This window comes from Ctenopharyngodon idella, chromosome 22 (assembly GCF_019924925.1).
Source record: "Ctenopharyngodon idella isolate HZGC_01 chromosome 22, HZGC01, whole genome shotgun sequence".
Lineage (NCBI taxonomy): Eukaryota > Metazoa > Chordata > Actinopteri > Cypriniformes > Xenocyprididae > Ctenopharyngodon > Ctenopharyngodon idella.
The window spans coordinates 23,703,875-23,723,398 of NC_067241.1; the positions used below are offsets into that span (position 1 = coordinate 23,703,875).

Below are 19,524 nucleotides of genomic sequence, written 5' to 3' on the forward strand. Positions count from 1 at the left end.
CACAAAAGGTACATCAGAGACATTCAAGATACAAAAATCCATCAAAATTCCCAAATAAATTACACAAATATCTTCAATATTTGGAAAATATCTTCAAATATCTTCAAAATTAAGAACATATACTTATCGCATAAGATTGAACCTGTAACACAGATTACAACTGGAAGTGTGAGCAGGAAAAGCAAAACGATGTAACATTATATGTACCTCTAACCCTTAATTTTCTCCCTTTTATAATCCCTTTTGAACTGTGCTTTATGGACTGCTTACATCTTGCTTTGTTCTTCATTTTTATCTTTTTCATTAGTTAACCTTTGCCCCAAAAAAGGAAGAGTGAGGTTGGGAAATATGAGAGGGGGAGGGGAATTACAGTCTAGAGGATGCAATGAGAAAGAGATCTCGGCGGCCAAGTGGATCGATCGCTTATGAATATTCTGATCAGTGTCCTGAGCTGAAGAAAACTGCCAATGTAAGATGCTAGTCCACAGAAGAAGAAAAATTAAAATTGTAAAACTCTAGAGGACTGTAAAAATGGTAAATCTCTATGAGAAGGAAGGATTGTTAAGTTTGAATTTACTCCCCACTCAAAGACTACCCAAGTGTGGAAAATGTGAAAGAATAGATGTAGTATCAGTATTAGAGCGCTTCCTCAGAGACGGACTACAGGGCAGGGGAGGCGTTTTATAGACGATGATTGGGGAGGGATTACACAGCAACACAATCCAATATTAAGAGGAGACAGACAGCTCCATATCAGCCACTCTCCCTATCTGTCGTCTCCATAACCGGATCAGACCTACTGGGCCCTTCCTCTTGCCAGAGAAGAGAAAGAGAAAGCATACATAATAATGCAGAGGGAGAATCGAGGCAGGTCAGAAAAAGAAAATTGACTTCTTTGAAATCTTTGTTAGATCCATTCCAAGGTTTGAATAAATCTTTTAGAAGATTTGTTCTAGTGTAAAAAATGTTACATTGGTATCAATTTATAGGTAAACGCTATTAAACAACACTTTGGGATTGTTTTAACCTTGATTTGGACTGTAACTTTGACATTTTCTCTTCATGTGAGTGCACTGTAAACCCTAATGCTCAAAATACTTAATTGGTTTGAGTAGGACAAACTTAAATTTAACAAATTAGTTCAGTTAAATTAACTGTTATGAGTATTTAGAACTTTCTTTTTCTTTTGAGTTCACAGAACTGATATATTTTAAGTAAACTGAACTGTTTTATTGTTTTGAGTTGTATGAACTCATTTCTTTTAATTTAGACTAACTTAAGTTTAACTGAAACTGGGCAGCATGCTTTTCTCACAGCACTCGAAAGGGAGAGTAAATGATAAAATTAAGTGTTATATAATTTTTTTTTTTTTTTTTTTTTTTGTGCAAAATTAATGGATAAGGGAGATTTAGTAGTGAATAATGTTTTATGCTAATTTAGAAGAGTTTCTGTTAATATGGGTTTTTAGAGAGTTACCATCATGGTGACGAGGTGGATGCGGCTTGGTTTGAGAGCATGTAAGTTACATGTTTTAAGTTGCTGTACTCGTTCAGTAAGTGCTGTACCATGCTATTGTTAACATGTTAACATGTTAGCAAATTAGCATGTTGGCATTTTTTGAATTTTCTTATTAGGGTTTACAGTGAAGTAAATAACTAATTTGATTTGGAAGACCTCAAAATAAAAAAGTTAATTAACTAAATATTTTATGTTAATTGCTATCAAAGTGTATGAGTTAGCTAACTCAGTACTTCAAGTTAGGAGCAGTCATGCATGAGTACTACAAACTTAAAACTTGATAGTTCTGCTTAAAATTGGGAACATCATAAATCAAAAAAATTGATGTAACTGATTACCTCAAATTTTTTGAGTTAGCCCAACTTATTCGGGTTTACAGTGTGTCGAGGATAATGAAAGACAAACCTACAGTACGTAATTCATACAGTGTCCAAATTTAAAGGGTTAGTTCACCCAAAAATGAAATTTCTGTCATTAATTACTCACCCTCATGTCGTTCCACACCCGTAAGACCTTCATTCATCTTCAGAACACAAATTAAGATATTTTTGATAAAATCCGATGGCTCAGTGAGGCCTCCATTGACAACAAGATAATTAACACTTTCAAATGCCCAGAAAGGTGCTAAAAACATATTTAAAACAGTTTATGTGACTACAGTGGTTCAACCTTAATGTTATGAAGCAACAAGAATACTTTTTGTGTGCCAAAAAAACAAAAACACGACTTTTCAACAATATCTAGTAATGGGTGATTTCAAAACACTGCTTCGAATCTTTTGTTTCGAATCAGTGATTCGGAGCGCCAAAGTCACGTGATTTCAGCAGTTTGGCAGTTTGACATGCGATCCGAGCCACTGTAGTCACATTAACTGTTTTAAATATGTTTTTAGTAGCTTTCTGGGCATTTGAAAGTGTTAATTATCTTGCTGTCAATGCAGGCCTCACTGAGCCATCGGATTTTATCAAAAATATCTTAATTTGTGTTCTGAAGATGAACAAAGGTATTATGGGTGTGGAACGACGTGAGGGTGAGTAATTAATAACATTATTTTCATTTTTGGGTGAACTAACCCTTTAAAAATGTAAGAACAACACCACATTGACGTTTTAGAGAGACACTGATAAACTTTGCTACAGTGATGTTTCCCTTGTGAGAATGCACAGATTATTTATGTTTTTCAATCAATTAATCAATAAAGTAAAAATGTTGTAATGTTAATAATGTTTTTGATAACTTAAATACCAATCAGTGGTTCTCAAACTAGAGCCCAGGGCCCACTAGGAGGCTTCAGAATACCTCCAAGAGGCCAGGATGATTTTAAAGAGTTAGTTCACCCCAAAATGAAAATTCTGTCATCAATTACTCACCCTCATATCGTTCCAAACCTGTAGGACCTTCGTTCATCTTCAGAACACAAATGAAGATCTTTTTGATGACAGAATGCTGTCAGATTTCCTTCCATAGACTGCCTTCGCAACTGAAACTTTGACGCTTCAAAAAGTTCATAAAGAGATCATAAAACTAATCCACATGAATCAAGCGGTTTAGTCCAAATTTTCTGAAGAGGCTCGATTGCTTTTTATGATGAACAGATTTAATTCAATTCCATTTTCATAAACAGAAGCTCAACCGAACCTGAATGATGCACAAGAACTAACCTCTTTCGAAAGCTCAAATGTGCTGTGTAGCACACGAGAATGAACCTCATTGGTTAAGCAGCACGTTTGAGCTTCCGGAAGAGGTTTGTTCTTGTGCGTCATTCAGGTTCGGTTGAGCTTCTGTTTATGAAAATGGACACAGATGTTAAAGGGGAAAATGTAGACACTGTTTTGTATGTGTAAAATAGACATGACATAAGCAGAAACAAAACCCATGGTCACATGTGAAGGACAGGCCTCCATCTCCATTTGAGCACTTTCTCTCCACAGCACCAATCCTTATTCCCGTCCACAAGAACTCATTTTCTTATCGCTACAAAAACGTATATAAAAATGGAGAGAATCATCTATCAGAAAGCACCTATTCCTCCTCCTATTTGTTCTCGTCGTCTCTCTATCGCTCTGCCCTTGCTACCACCTCTTTATATCTTTTCTTGCTCTGCGCTGACTTCCCATTTTATCGCTTACTGCATATTTTGAGGAGAGGAAGTGTTCACTCTCTAGGAGAGCGCCAGAGACCTGCATTCTTCGCTCATGGGAGCAGCTGTGGTTTGATCTATTCTTTTGCCCTTTGCTCAATACAGTGAGACTTTTCTAAATCTCTCTCTTGATCTGTCAAAGGGATCTCCTTGACTTTTATGTGTGCCAGTGGAACCCTTCTAGCTCAGGGCTGAGCTTAGTCAGCGATATGTGTCCCTCTCTCTTTCTCTGTCTCTGTTGGGCCACTCACAACATTTTCCCATGGTGTGGTGGGACAGGACAGGCAGTCAGCACACATCTACCTCTCTATCACATGCTCTCATCTACTTTACCAGATGAATGTCAGTGAGAACAGAGAACGTCCTGACCTCTAACCTCACTCTCCTCACTAACCAATTTAGCAAACTAGCATTTTAATGGTTCTGCTTCATTTTAGGGCCCTTTCAAAACATAGATTATCGTACCAGTAAGTCAGCCTGCCAGCCCAGAACACATCCAATCAAATGAATGAAGGAATGAAGACTGATTATAAATGTTCTGAGTGTTCATTGGTGAATCTTAAATGAATCCCAAACCAACAAATAAAATATGAAAAAAAATTCTAATATTGTAAAGATTGCAAAATAATAATAAAAAAAAAACATTCAAAATGGATCTTAAAAATCTAATTTAGGTTTTACTAGTTTTTTTCTTAGTTTTACCCTGGATTTTGACATAGAAGCAACATAATTCTCATCTGTAATACAGCAATTTTAAATTAAATTTTACATTTACATTAATTTAAAAACATGTGTAAATAACTACAATTGCATGATTCAAAACCTGACATCTTTTTCAACAAGCTTGATCGCAGTTTAACTTGTTTAAACATAGCTCATTTTGGAACTGTTTCCATTCATTAGTAATCTCCTCTTTAATGAGGCCTATATAAATTTACTGCATGCATTGCAAATAAAATATATAGACTTATTTTCTGTGAATCTGTCTTGAATGAAGTTTTGGTACTCAAATGATTCCAGTCTTTCTTATCTAATAGAATTTTTCAGTTAGTTCAGGTGCTCATTCATCCTCGGCAACTCACCTCACCTGTGGTGTACCCTAGGGATCGATTCTGGCACCCCTACTATTCTTATTATACATGCTACTTCTAGGATCAATTATGCGTAGATTTGGTGTTTCATACCACTGTTATGTGGAGGACACCCAATTCTACATACCTATAAAACATAAAGATAACTTTGCATATATGAGATTAGAAGCTTGTCTTCACGAACTCAAGCTGTGACTCACTAATAATTTTATGTTACTTAACAATGATAAAACCCAAATCATCCAGTTTGGTCCAAATGATCGCTCTGATGGAAATTCTGTCGATCTAGGAACCCTCACACCATACCTTACCTCTGACATTATAAACTTTTCTTTTCTCTTGACAGTACTCTTAAATTAGACAAACAAATCAATGGCATGGTTAGTTTTACCACCTACACCAGCCAAAGTCAATCCTATCCCTTTAAGCAGGGAGGGATAGCTTTGAAACAGTTATTCACGCTTTTATTTCAACATGACTCGACTACTGTAACTCATATGTTGGGTTACCTCTCTCCTCCATCTCTCGTCTCCAAGTGGTCCAAAATACAGCTTCCCGTTTGCTCCCTGGCATCTGCAAACAAGATCATATCACCCAAATTCTATGTTCTCTGCACTGGCTGCCAGTCTGATACCAAATTGATTTTAAAATGTTATTATTCATTTATAAAGCTCTCAGCAACCAAGCCCCTAAATAACTCTCTGACTTAATTATCACTCACAACCCATCCAGATCACTTAGATCAAGAGATCAACATCTCTTCTCTGTCCCACGATCTCACCTACAATGCAGGAGTGATCAAGCTCCTACATTGGTTGAATTTAAATCCATGCTAAAAATGCATCTTTTCTCTAGTGCTTTTAATCCTCTCTAACTTTTATGTGTTTTCTGTTCTTATTTTTCTTTTTACCTTCATGTACAGCACTTTGGCCAGCTAAGGTTGATTTTAAATGTGCTCTATAAACAAAATTTGATTTGATTTATTCTTACACCAGTGCCAATTTTCTTATGGTTTTAAGCTAAATTCTCAATATATTTTCTTAATTTATTATGTTTTTTGAAATAAAAAAGGAACTTAATTCGATATAAAATTGGTGTTTTTAGACCAGTCTTGTTGCAAAACGTATCTACCGTTTTTCCTCAAACCCTTTGTGAATAAAAATTTTGAATGCAGCTCTCATCTCACCTCTAGATTGGCAATGGAGAGAAGATAGTCCACTTCATGAAAAGAAATTAAGCTCTCCGATATTAATTTCAAAATCCATTTGGATATGATTCCCTGCATAACTCCATTGATTTTTAAAAATCTTTTAATATGGAATGTTATTGTGCCCGTAAAGCAGAAGAGCAGTGTTGTTCTTGTTTTGATTATTTCTCTAATGTGTATTGACAGTGTGAATACACTGAGTTTATGTGGATTTTCTGTCCCACCTGCACACTTTTCTTTCCTCCAACTGCACGGCACGAAGAGTGACGCTACATTAGAGGAAGTGAAAGGATGTCACTGTCTATCTCTTCTTATTTTCACACCCCCTTACATTCTCTCCATCATTTTTAAACTCCTCCCTCAAGTCACCAACACTTTAAGGGTAACAAATGGACTTCAGATCCATTTGACCCTGAAGGGACATGGTTGAGGAAATGAAATATGATCTGTTGACATGGACACTATCAAGGTATTGTCACCTTGATATTTTATCCAAGAGGTGTAATTGCCAAACTCCATTCTGTGTCCATAATGCTAGTCAATCCAGGAGATCAGAGTGTTTTCACAGTGATTAATAACTGGTGCATGTAAGTCCTAGAAGGAGGGTTGTAAGACTAAACAAAATAAAACCAAAATTGTATTATCGAATTGCAAAAAGCGCAATTTAATTAAATATATGCAGTGTGCGTTTTTAGAGTTTGGGAGTGAGAATGAGAAGAACTGGCTAAATGAAAAGTTAGAAGAAGAGTAAACTAAGAAGTTTAAGACCGGATACCATCATCCACATTTCATGTCATGTGACTGGTCACTTTGGAGCTGCAGTTTCAGGCTCTTGTAGGGATAGTTCACGCAAAAATTAAAAATTTTGTTACCCTCATGTCATTCCAAACCTGTATAACTTTCTTTCTTTTGTGGAATGCAAATTTAGATTAATTTTATGAATATTCATTTGAGTGAATTCACATTGGCAGTACATTAAGTTAAGCTTACTAGTTAAGCTTGGTTCAGGGATCAGTCGTGAATGTTCTTGAGTGGCCTGTACAGTCTTCAGATTGAAATCTCATTGAAAATATTTGGTGGAATTTGTAGAAAGCAGTGGTAACCTGGAAACCAAAGACTATCAGTGATCTGGAAGCTTTTTCAAGCAAGGAATGGGCTAAGATTGCAGTAGAGAGGTGACAGAAGCTTCTAAGCACTTATTGGAGGATATAAAGAATAAAAGATTCTGCATAAAATGTGACTTTTGGGGGCTGAATAATTTTGTACACGTATGTTTAGAGCAAGTTTTATTTATTTATTTATTTTTTCATCAACTTTACATTCTCTGAATCACTCAAATGTGTATTAATAAACTTTGTATAATAGTTTACTGATGTCTTTGATGGATTGTTTTCATAAAATTTTGTTCTCAGCAGCAAAATATCTTAAGGGGGTTGAATAATTTTGTTTGCAACTATATATATATATATATATATAGTTGCAAACAAAATTACAAATTTTGTCATGTAATTTGTAATCAGTTACTGATTACAAATTACATGACAAAATTTGTAATCAGTAATATAATCTCTTAGATTACACATTTTTGGTAACGTAATCTGACTACTTTTGGATTACATTTAGATTACTTTTGTGCTAACCCTTATTTGATGTCACATATATTGTAGGATAATCTTGTACTGACAAATACAAAGAAAAAATATATTCCAAAAAATATATTCTAATTACCAACAAGAGCCTCAACAGATTCTTTTTAAAATGCAATGTATGGACAGTTAATACTTCAAAATACTAACACTAATGTACCTGTTAGTGTTTGCTGTAGTAACAGTGAATAAAACAAAATCACATCTGATTTTAAAACATATTTACTTAAAATTAAGTACATTTAGAAAACAGCAACATTACAAAAACAAATAATGAAAAACATGAAATTCACAGCAATATCACTGCTACATCATTTTTAATCTATATTTCATCTATATTTCCCCCTCACTGCCAGAAAAACTCAAAGAATCACGAACGTATATAAGCGGCAGGTTTATTATGAAAAAAATATAAATGTTAAAAAAATGAAAAATTAGGAGAATCAGTGAATTGTGAACAACTTACTGCCATTGTGTAAATAATATGTAATCATGTAATCCATAAAAAAGTAACTGTAGTCGTATTACGACTATTTTAAAAAGTAGTTTACTCTAATTACAAGTACTTGATTTTTGGAATCTGATTACATAATCCAGATTACATGTAATCCATTACTACCCAGCTATATATATATATATATATATATATATCTATAAGAGACTAACAATAACTGTTTCAGGAACAAATCGCCTTAGCTCAGTATAAAAACCATTACGCTTATGGAATGTCCTCATAATGATAGGAGTGTGTGTGTGTGTGTGTGTGTGTGTGTGTGTGTGTGTGTGTGTGTGTGTGTGTGTGTGTGTGTGTGAGAACATCTCAATCACCTGTTCCTGTCTATATGAAATGCACCTAGACCTTTACACACACTCACATGCTTACATTTAGTGCTATGCAAATGCCAAAGCTTTCTTTGCAGATAAAACAGAGCTGCTTGTCCCAGGGCACTTTAATTTTTTTCTTTGAAAAGCAGTTCATCTCTCCTGCAGACCAGGTGGTCATGAAATGCTTCTCAATCATCATAACATGCCCAGAGTATTACAGTCAAATCTATATGGGTAACTGCACTATAATGCATATCAAGATGATAACAATTACAAATGCTGCCTATATAACTGTTCATCTCCACAGCCAGCAGCGGGAACATCAAGTAAAAATCAAATCGCTGCTTCTCTCTGTTTGAGACTGTACTGGGAACCCAGAGATCATTTGAGAGTGTGTGTAGAGTTTAATATTCATCTCAGTCATGGATGAAGTGTTGTTGTTTTTTTACTCCTTTCCTGTCAGTCTTATTTATTTCAATGTAATTTTTGTTTGTTGTTTTTTTGTTAATAATTTAGTTAATAAATTAATAATAAATTTAAATCATTTATAACAATGCCATTAATATAAAATATAATACCACATACTTCAAGGCACAAGCTGATTGGCCTCTGCTGATCCTGCAGCCAATGACATTGCTTGCTCAAAATTTAAAGGGGACATATCATGAAAATCTGACTTTTTCCGTGTTTAAGTGCTATTATCGGGTCCTAGGTGCATCTACCATCCCAGAAAACATGAAAAAAAGACAACCCAGTAACTGTTTTGGTAAGCCTTTCTCTGCAAGCATGTGAAAAAAAAAAAAAAAAAAAAGAGCTGTTCAGATTTAGCTCCCCTGTACTTTCCACCCATGGCACCGCCATTTTGTTTTTGCAAGCGACAATGGTGTACCAGTAACACCAGTCCTGGAGTGCAGCTGTCCTGCACAGTTTAGCTACAACCCTGATCAAACACACTTGAATGTCTTCAGGATTACTAAAGCTACGTGAAAGAAGGTGAGTTGTGTCAGAGCAAAACTCTGCAGGACAGCAGCACTCAAGAACGGCCGTCCCTGAGCTTGTGATATGTCTCAGCTATGTAAACATTATCACTGATCTGTTAACAGCTATAATTGTAAACATATGAGTCTCCATAAACTCCTGGCATCTGAGCCACTAAAGACGCAGTGGTGTAATTTTATTTATGAAGGGAATGTGTCCAGATAAATTCATATACCAGTATGTGCAAGTCATTTTACACCAGACTGTTTTGCACACGAGGGTCAGAAAAACAGGATTTGCACAGAAGTTGATTCTCAAAGATGGATCGTTACCAACTGTTCAAGTTCATATATATATTTCGTGATGTTTGTTAATTGTCTTTCTGAATGTTTTTTGTTAGCACATTGCTAATGTACTGTTAAATGTGGCTAAAGTTACCATTGTTTCTTACTGTATTCACGGAGACTGGAACTATGTCGTTATTTTCATTTTTAACCTGGAAATGCTTGCAGTATATAATTCATAAACGCATCTTCATTCTTATTGAGTCTCTCCAACAGTGTGAGGCTTTAGCCACGTTAGCCGTGCATCACGCTATCAAACTCATTCAGAATTGAATGTTAGCAAACATCCTCAAAATACATGCCATACCTACATGATCTGACATGCTACATCAAGAACAGGTTGTAATGATCCATTTTAAGAGTTATATTTGCTGTGTGAGCTTCTCCTGTATTATTTATGCCTCAGTGTATTGGAATCGCGAGCTTAGGGGCAGGGAGTACGAGGGAGTTTTTCTCCCACCCAAAAATAGGCAGTTAAAACATGATATAATAAAAATACATGGGGTATTTTGAGCTGAAACTTCACAGACACATTCTGGGGACTTATATTACATCTTGTAAAAAGGGCCATAATAGCTCACCTTTAAATAGTTTGGGTTATTGTTTGCTGGAAGCTAGTCCTGCAGCACGCTAGTTTTTCTGATACCCTCCACCTCCCCCAGCTCCACCTGCCTAGATCTGCTACAGATTTATATATGTCTATTTATGCAGCAGCAGCATATCTTACATGCTCACAGCAGCTTGTCTACGTATCTATTAGCAGTAGCAAGTCCATACTTAGCAGATCTAGTCCACCAAGACCAAATACATTAACATTGCCATATTCAATAACATGCTAAAACTATTCTGAGAGTTGTCACGATTGAAATATATAGAGACTTTTAGGTGTGTGTCTATACAGCGATTGGCTTTCAAAAATGAACCTATACCCTCAGAAATATTTACTAGAGTAAAAAGGGACAACTAGCCACAGTTACCACTTTTAGGGGTGTGTGTGTGTGTGTGCGTACAGGTATGCATGCACATACAGCCTGTACCTGTCCATAGATACAAGCAAATGGTTGTATCTATGTGCGTAGCAATGGCTGCTGTTCTCTTCCCTTTTCTGGGCTGGTTACACAGGGGGCATCTATTAAAGGAAAGGTCCCTGTCAGCCTATGATTTAGCTCTCGCTCCTCACACTGCCACAGACCTACAGGATATGGGCCAGGGGGGCCAGCTGAGTTTACCAAACTTTCACAGGGGACCAAAATAGCCCCTCTGTGTGAGCCTATAGAAATAGGGGGACTGGGGCTAGTTGTCACAGTTTTACTCGAATTAGTTTGTTTAGTCTGTGAATATTTCTGTATATGCACATCTCTTGAAGTCTTGGCTTTCAAAAAAGCTATTGAACATTTACATTTTTATTGCCTGGGAAAAAACAGCTAGGAGTTTAACAAATCCTTAACACTTAGTATAGTATTGGGGTAAGTTTTCACATTAAACAGGCTATTGTAGAGTTTACAGCTAAATTTAACCGTAAAACTATTATAAAACAATTCATGAAACAGCAAAACTATAAAAGGCATCTCTATTCCACTGATATTGCAGTGAAGAGGGGGGACTTTCAGAGCAAAATAGAGACAGCGGAGATAGCGTGTGACGGAGAGAATATGATAAAATCATTGCAGAGATGGCAGGTTACAGACGGGCTGTGATCAAGGGGGATGATTGCTGTTAAATTGACTTGTTCTCTTCTGCGGGCTGTCGCAGGAAAGTGTGTGGGTGTCCCTCCCGCTCTCTCCTGGGGCCTCCTCTGCCACTGCCCGGTCATTCAGGCTTGAAAAGGGCAGCTTGACTGATACCAGACCTTCAGAGGCTCTCCTGCACACCAGAATGTTAATGCCTTCAACGCTCGACTCCAGTGACTACCACTGAACACCAACGTACACCCTTCTAGTAGAGCGAAAAAACCGTTGAGGTTTGGCGTGATCCAAGCTTTTGGCACCTCCTGCTACATCCAAATGCAACTTTAAAGATAAATATATTCTCCTCAAATCATGTACGAAACCATATTAATTTTAAGGCCTGCTGAATGTATGACATGGTAATTCGGTCCAATGCATAAAAAAAAGGCAAACGGGCTGGATGAAAATGCTGATTCACTCTCTGACTGTAGGTGGCACTTTTAGAAAAGCAGAAATACCCTGGTTACTCTGGGACACAAAGAAGAAAGGAGGTTGGTTTTTTTAAAAAGCCGTTCAGATTTTTGTATTCATTATGGTTTGTATCAAACTACACCAAAAACAAGAGTACAGAGACAAGAGATTCTTCCTCTGATATTCACTGTCAGTTAGCAAAATAGTCATTTGTGAGCGCCACCAAGTCATGGTTTTATGTAACAGCGGCTCTGGGCATGCAACCAAAAGAGCAAATCTTATCAGTTGTCCAGTTTTATTCAATTGCGAAAGAAAAGAAATTAAAACACCTCTCTGTAAAAAAAAAAAATCCACTGCATTGAAAGCATGCAGATGTTCATGTCAGGCTGAACAGATGCATTAACAGCCATTCATTCAAATGAAAGTGTATTTTGTACAGAATTTTCACACCAAATTTTCATCTTGGTGTGAACAGGCCTTCACGCTATCTTGGTTAGGTTTAGGGTTTGGGTATGGAGTTGAACTTTATGGTTAGGTTTAGGTTCGGTTTGTATGTTTTCCCCACAATTTCGTCATCTCATTTTAATTTGAATGCGGAGCAGGCCTAATCAGATTTCAAAGTTGGAGGGGTTATCCTGTATAACACTGCAGAAATAGAAATCAAGCCTCAAGATGTCCTATTAAATGTTGCAGCTAATAGAACAAAAGCACATGCAGATTTAAATCCAAAATTTACTTCAGTTTTGACGCGGATGGCCAATTTCAACACCTTGTAGACAAACAAATTTGTGCAAAAAACATTCAAGGTGCATTTACAAACTGAGCATACAGCTTACGTGTGGTTAGAAAAATCGGATTACGCACGTGTACTGTGCTCGTGATGAAATGTAAGTCATGACGATGTTCTAGCCTGAACATTAAAACTGAAGTGTTCTTTGAGCTTTAAGTGGATGAGGTAGCTTTTATCCCTTGTTGCACATTTCCCTTTAGTACTAATTGCACAATATAAGACCTTGTCGTGGCACCTGCTCATGCACCCTCTCCAAAGCATTTCCTCTATAGTCATCGTATCGTCTTTAGCAACACCACAGCTAACATCTCTCACCATTCCAGCAGCAGTCCTGAGTCCCCACCCTAACACTGACACGCAGTACTGCACCACAGCATGCTCTCCTGTTCAACACACTTAATGTCTCTGAATTTATTACATTCTTTTTATTAGTGGTGCTTGCTGAGGCAAGCTTGACTATTATTATTGTCATTCATACTAAGAGTTAGGGATTTGTTCTTTACTGCTAAACTTGAGTGTTAAAATTTGGCATGTAACTCCTCCAATGGCATTTCTGCTGCAGACATCAATAATAACTAAATGTGGCTTTTTGACGAAAGTTGTGTTACTTTTCTAAGAGATCAGACTTATTTAATTTGGTGGATGATAACAGACAGGGCTTGACATTAACAGCTGCCAACCCGCCAAATGCAGGCGTATTTCAGCAGTGGTGTGTAACGCATTCACTCCTAGCCACCTTGGTGGGTTGAATTTTATATATAATATATTTTTCAATTGTAGTCTTTAAAAAGGCATCTGAAATAATAAACTAAGTGCAATGTATAGTGTTGTCAAAAATATCAATTTTTCAATACATATTGATAGTGAAATATCTGAAACACTTCCAATACTCATTTTCCACAGAATAGATACATGCGCTTTCTCTCTCTCTTCTCTCTGACAGCGAGGCGGCACACAAACCCTCCTCCCCTTACTTGCTCGTTTCATTTGCTCAAGATGAATATTGTTGGTGTTACAGGGCTTGAATTTCAGCATAATTTTACTCATTCCTGCATATTTTGTGCTCACCCCCAAAGTGCGCGCACATAAAGCCGCCTCTCTGTACTAAATTGAGATCTTTTTCACTGCTTATTGCACGTAAACAGTCAAATACACACAAAATAATGTCAAAATGCCAGTCTTGGCGGGTATTCACATAAACACAGTCAGTTATGTTTTAAGTGAACATAAACAGTTGAGAAAGAAAACGCATGTGTAATGGAACAGCGTCAGGTCTTAAAGTGACAGCAGCCTAATATACCTGCTGCCAAATTATGAGGTAATATAAAAAATATCTATATGGCAGTTTTTCTCCATGGTATCAATGTCAAAATTGTGACCAGTGAAAATGCTGAGTGGCTAGTAACTTTGGATAACCACTAGCCACAGTGGCTGGTGAGCAAAAACGTTAATATCAAGCCCTGATAACAGATGTAAAAAGCCTACAGAAGTATCCATAACTAGGTACTGCAAACACCGCAAGAACCGGCGAACATTAAACGTTACTTTTAATGACTAAATAAACAAACAACGAAACGAAAGTAAAGCGGCAGCCCTTCAAGGATGACTGCCGCATATAAACATATTAAACACAACATAAAGTCCAGGCCTGGTCCTCTCTCGTCCTTCACTGTTCTCACTCCTCCTTTTATCCTTCCGAAGCTCCTCTTTGTGATTCGAGACCTGTGTGTGGCGAGCAGGTACGCTCATTAACATTCGTGCCACCAGCCTCGCTCCATTCCCACGACTCTCAGCCCCGCCCTGCTTGCCACGGTGGAGTAGTAACTTCTGCTAATTAATTGGTTCGAGATCAAATTAATTATCAGGTTATATTGCAGTAGTTCCAACCACACAAGTTTACAATACTGTTTGCGAATGTACATTGGAACTATGGTTTCAGAAAAAAACAAGGGCCAGATTTACTAAACAGAGCAAATTAGCTTGAAAGCACAATTCCAAAAAAGCACCAATGGGAGTGGAAAGTTCTGCACGTGATCTACTGACGATGAGCAAATTAAAGAACACAGACGCAGCAGGATCATTGACCAACACAATCTACCAAGAGAAGTGCAAATTAGCGTCTGGTTTAAGACATGCTTTTTTGGGGCATTAAATAATGGTGCAAACAACAGTAAATTGACTAGCGCAAACCTTAGTAAATCACCTTGCATAATTCATTTAAATACTCTCCTCCCACCTGATAGGGAAACTCCTACAAATGCATATGAACAACTGCATAGCAACACTCTGCAACCACTCACCATTGGTTCATCATCACATTTGAAGGCTTTGCATTTTTTTTTTCTAAAAAAAAAAAAAAATGTAGGTGTTTAAGTCAGGAAGTATGTTAGATTTGAAATTTTCGAAACTGCCAGAATATGTTTGTTGGGAATTTTGTTACTGCTCTACTGCTCTAAAGAATATATAGAGTGGAGTCAGTGACACACTGAGTAAGAAAGATAAAACAAGAGAGAGTGACAAACTGGAAGGGAGAGAAAGGTAAGGAATGAGGACAAATTAGCGTTTCAGTGCTGTCACTTCTGTTCAAGCCTCTCTGAAGTCATTTATCAATGAACAGAGCTTGTAAATAACAGTGGAGAAAACAAGCAATGATGTTCCTCACGCACCAGTAGGAACTGACACAAAGGTCTCTGTGAAAATCCCTGGTGCGCCTTCCACTGAATACAGTCAAACAGCAACTCCTGCATTGCAGTAAACAGACAGTGGAGAAGACACAGACAGGAGTGATCACACCCACCCACAAACACACACTATACACTGTGCCATATTTAATATATAGAGCTCTTTCGGTTCTATAATAGCCACTGTTGTAGTGCTGTACTCTGTTTTGGAGTATAATGAGCTGTCTCATAGGCAGCTGCCTTCTAAGGGACTGTCAGAGAATGTCACAATGACTGATTTAGTTGACTAAACTTACTCTAGGCAGTAACTCAACACGCCACACAAATAGCATTCCTCAATCAGACTCAACTGATTTCAATGGCATTCAACATTAGCATGTTGCTATCTTGAATCAAAGCACAAAATATCAACTTTTACTAAAAATGTTTAATCAAGGACATTAACTTGCCCTCTCAACAACATCCCTGATGACGTGTGCACCGCACAAGAGGGCTGTGCAGTAATTTCTCTCCTCCAGCAGCCTGTCACTCACATGAGATCCTAGCATTTAGAAATCGACAATTTTCCAATCAATTCCCAATGGACAAAATCAAGTCCCGTGTGTGTGTGTGTGTGTGTGTGTGTGTGTGTGTGTGGTTACTGCAGTAATCTAACTATCAGCGACTGTGTGAGACTATTACTCATGGTAAAAGAGGCAGTATTAGAAGTTTAGGGGAGCTGTCAGTAACTTCAACTGTTCTGAAATCGCTTCATTAATCCAAGCGGTTTTCATTCATCTCTCCAGTCGCAGTGCATCTGCCTGAGGACGGGCCTCCGCGTCTGCTACTGCACCAAACCGGCTCAGCGAGCAGAGCCCAAATGATGACACAACTGTGCCAGAAGCTGTTTACTAAAGAAAACATGAATAATGACAAGAACCGTCGAGGAATCGTCCAGAGTGCATGAGGAACAAGAGCAAGCGGGACAAATTCAGCAGGAAAAGCTAGTGACAGAAGGACAATAATTGGTGGAAGAGCAGGAGGAGTTGGTCACCTGACCTTTGTCTGCCTTTGTAATTAGCAGGTTGTCCCTGAGGATTGGCCCCATCACCCTATTGACTACGCCAGGATCCCACAATCCTTTGGCTCTCCTCTGGTGGTGTCTTTCTTTAGCCCTGATTTTGGATGTTGGCAGGCAAGTTTCCTTTCGTTGGCATTGTGACGCTGTAGCAGCATGCCAGCTGTTTACACCTCTTTGTCTTTCAGTTACGCCATGTTCCTCCTTTGCTTTCCTCCTCTAGACACTGATGATGAACTGCTGCAACTACTTCCACTACACTAGCGCCCTCCTCCTTCCCTCGGTCTCTCCTCTTTTTTTCTTTGACATGAATTCCTGTGTGTTTTAAATAATTTCGCTGCATTCTCACTTGGATCTAGCACTTCATTTTGGCAGTAGACACTTGCAGAAATCATAGTTAATGCTCTTAACATCAGCCGATTATCTGACTATTAATTGAATTAGTTGTCACACTAAGAGCTCAAATGGGCCCTGAGGTTAATTATATTTTGGGTGCATTTGAATCTACTGCCCAGGACTTAATGTGAAAAAATCCTCTAAAGATTTAGAGAGAGTCAGAAAATTAAAATCAATAGCGATTCTCAGCTGTGAAACTGCCAAAAAGGCAGGATTTGCCATTAATTCTGAAAAAAACAAAGTTGATCTGCTTAGAAATGTGAAACTTGAAAATAAATTGTTGGTTTTGTGACAACTCCGGATTGTTGTTTAAATCTGATCAGAATGAATCTGTAAGTCAATCTCTAAAGGGTTAGTTCACCCAAAAATGAAAATTCTGTCATTAATTACTCACCCTCAAGTTGTTCCACACCCGTAAGACCTTTGTTCATCTTTGGAACACAAATTAAGATATTTTGGATGAATTCCAAGAGGTACAGTCAAACCAAAAATTATTCAGACATTTTTGATATTTTTTATATATTTGTACTAGTGGGTGCAGGACACTGTAGTTCATTTATGTAAGTGAGGATAGCAAAATAAAGTAAACTGTGACATATTTTACCCAAAAATTCTTCATACAGCGGACTACCAGTAAAATTGATTGACCTGACCATGTTTTGCTTAGATGTTATCTGACATAATTAAAATTATTTTTTTCTGACACAGTTTAATTCTAAGATCTTGTCATATTTTATTACCATTTTTTTTAAACTATAGTGAATAAACTGTATTAATGAATGAAATGTTCAAGGTGTCTGAATACATTTTGGTTTGACTGTATATGACTCGTACATAGACAGCAATTTCAGATTTTATCAAAAATGTCTTAATTTGTGTTCTGAAGATGTACGAAGGTCTTACGGGTGTGGAACAACATGAGGGTGAGTAATTAATGACAGAATTTTCATTTTTGGGTGAACTAACCCTTTAAGTGATATCAGGCAGCAATAAAACACCAACAACTTTTATTCCTTTTCACATTATTATTTTTACCAGGCAGATTATCATTTAATAACAACTTATTTTCACATGATTCCTTGCACAAAACTATGTCCTGACCTCAAAACACATTTTCCATAGTGCATGCATTTGTAATTTTTAATTTTGACATTTGCTTCATATAATCTGCTCCATCTGCTTGAACTTCTAAGATTAGATATTAAATATTCTTAATTCTTTCATATATTAATAACTTTCAGTTACATAAAAACATGGATTGACCTATTTGATACTGAAAAGTAAGACTGATTACCCCTAACTAACGGCTAGTTGGTCATAGTAGTTCTTAAGACTGAGTCTTAACATAATGGCTATGTTTATGCAACTGGCCCATGCATATGTATGGCTTTTTTTAAACAGTAGCTCACCTTGGACAGCAATGCATTTGCAATGGGGAGCACTCGGGTCAAGATAAAAGAGCTCAAAGAAGCAAGATAAAATGGTATTGTTGCCTCGTTAAGTAAATTTTTTATCTCACATTTGCTTTGTTAACACTATCGGTTAGATGTAGAGTAGGGTTGTCACCAGACATTTAATTTCCGAACTTCCGTGAAACATATCACAACCAGTGTACTAAAACTTGGCCAGATTCACGTTCATCTGTTTCGGATAAAACGAAACACACTTTTAGCATCACTTACTGGACATTTCACTTTGAAAGTGTTATATATACAAACCTGATTCCAAAAAAGTTGGGACACTGTACAAATTGTGAATAAAAAAGAAATGCAATGATTTACAAATCTCAAAAACTTAAATTTTATTCACAATAGAATATAGATAACATATCAAATGTTGAAAGTGAGACATTTTGAAATGTCATGCCAAATATTGGCTCATTTTGGATTTCATGAGAGCTACACATTCCAAAGAAGTTGGGACAGGTAGCAATAAGAGGCCAAAAAAGTTAAATGTACATATAAGCAACAGCTGGAGGACCAATTTGCAACTTATTAGGTCAATTGGCAACATGATTGGGTATAAAAAGAGCCTCTCAGAGTGGCAGTGTCTCTCAGAAGTCAAGATGGGCAGAGGATCACCAATTCCCCCAATGCTGCAGCGAAAAATAGTGGAGCAATATCAGAAAGGAGTTTCTCAGAGAAAAATTGCAAAGGGTTGAAGTTATCATCATCTACAGTGCATAATATCATCCAAAGATTCAGAGAATCTGGAACAATCTCTGTGCGTAAGGGTCAAGGCCAGAAAACCATACTGGATGCCCGTGATCTTCGGGCCCTTAGACGGCACTGCATCACATACAGGAATGCTACTGTAATGGAAATTACAACATGGGCTCAGGAATACTTCCAGAAAACATTGTCCACAATCCACCGTGCCATTCGCCGTTGCCGGCTAAAACTCTATAGGTCAAAAAAGAAGCCATATCTAAACAAGATCCAGAAGCGCAGGGCCAAAGCTCATTTAAAATGACAGTGGCAAAGTAGAACACTGTTCTGTGGTCAGACGAATCAAAATTTGAAGTTCTTTTTGGAAAACTGGGACGCCATGTCATCCGGACTAAAGAGGACAAGGACAACCCAAGTTGTTATCAGCGCTCAGTTCAGAAGCCTGCATCTTTGATGGTATGGGGTTGCATGAGTGCGTGTGGCATGGGCAGCTTACACATCTGGAAAGGCACCATCAATGCTGAAAGGTATATCCAAGTTCTAGA

The 19,524-nt window shown here is 37.4% G+C and overlaps 1 long non-coding RNA gene across 1 annotated transcript; it reads left to right on the top strand.

Annotated features, from left to right (window-relative positions):
• The first annotated feature begins 743 nt into the window (after positions 1-743).
• On the top strand, positions 744-17,717 carry LOC127504905 (uncharacterized). The gene is made up of 3 exons (XR_007927512.1): positions 744-871; positions 16,144-16,344; positions 16,422-17,717. It is a non-coding gene; the product is annotated as an uncharacterized LOC127504905 (long non-coding RNA).
• Positions 17,718-19,524: the final 1,807 nt, after the last annotated feature.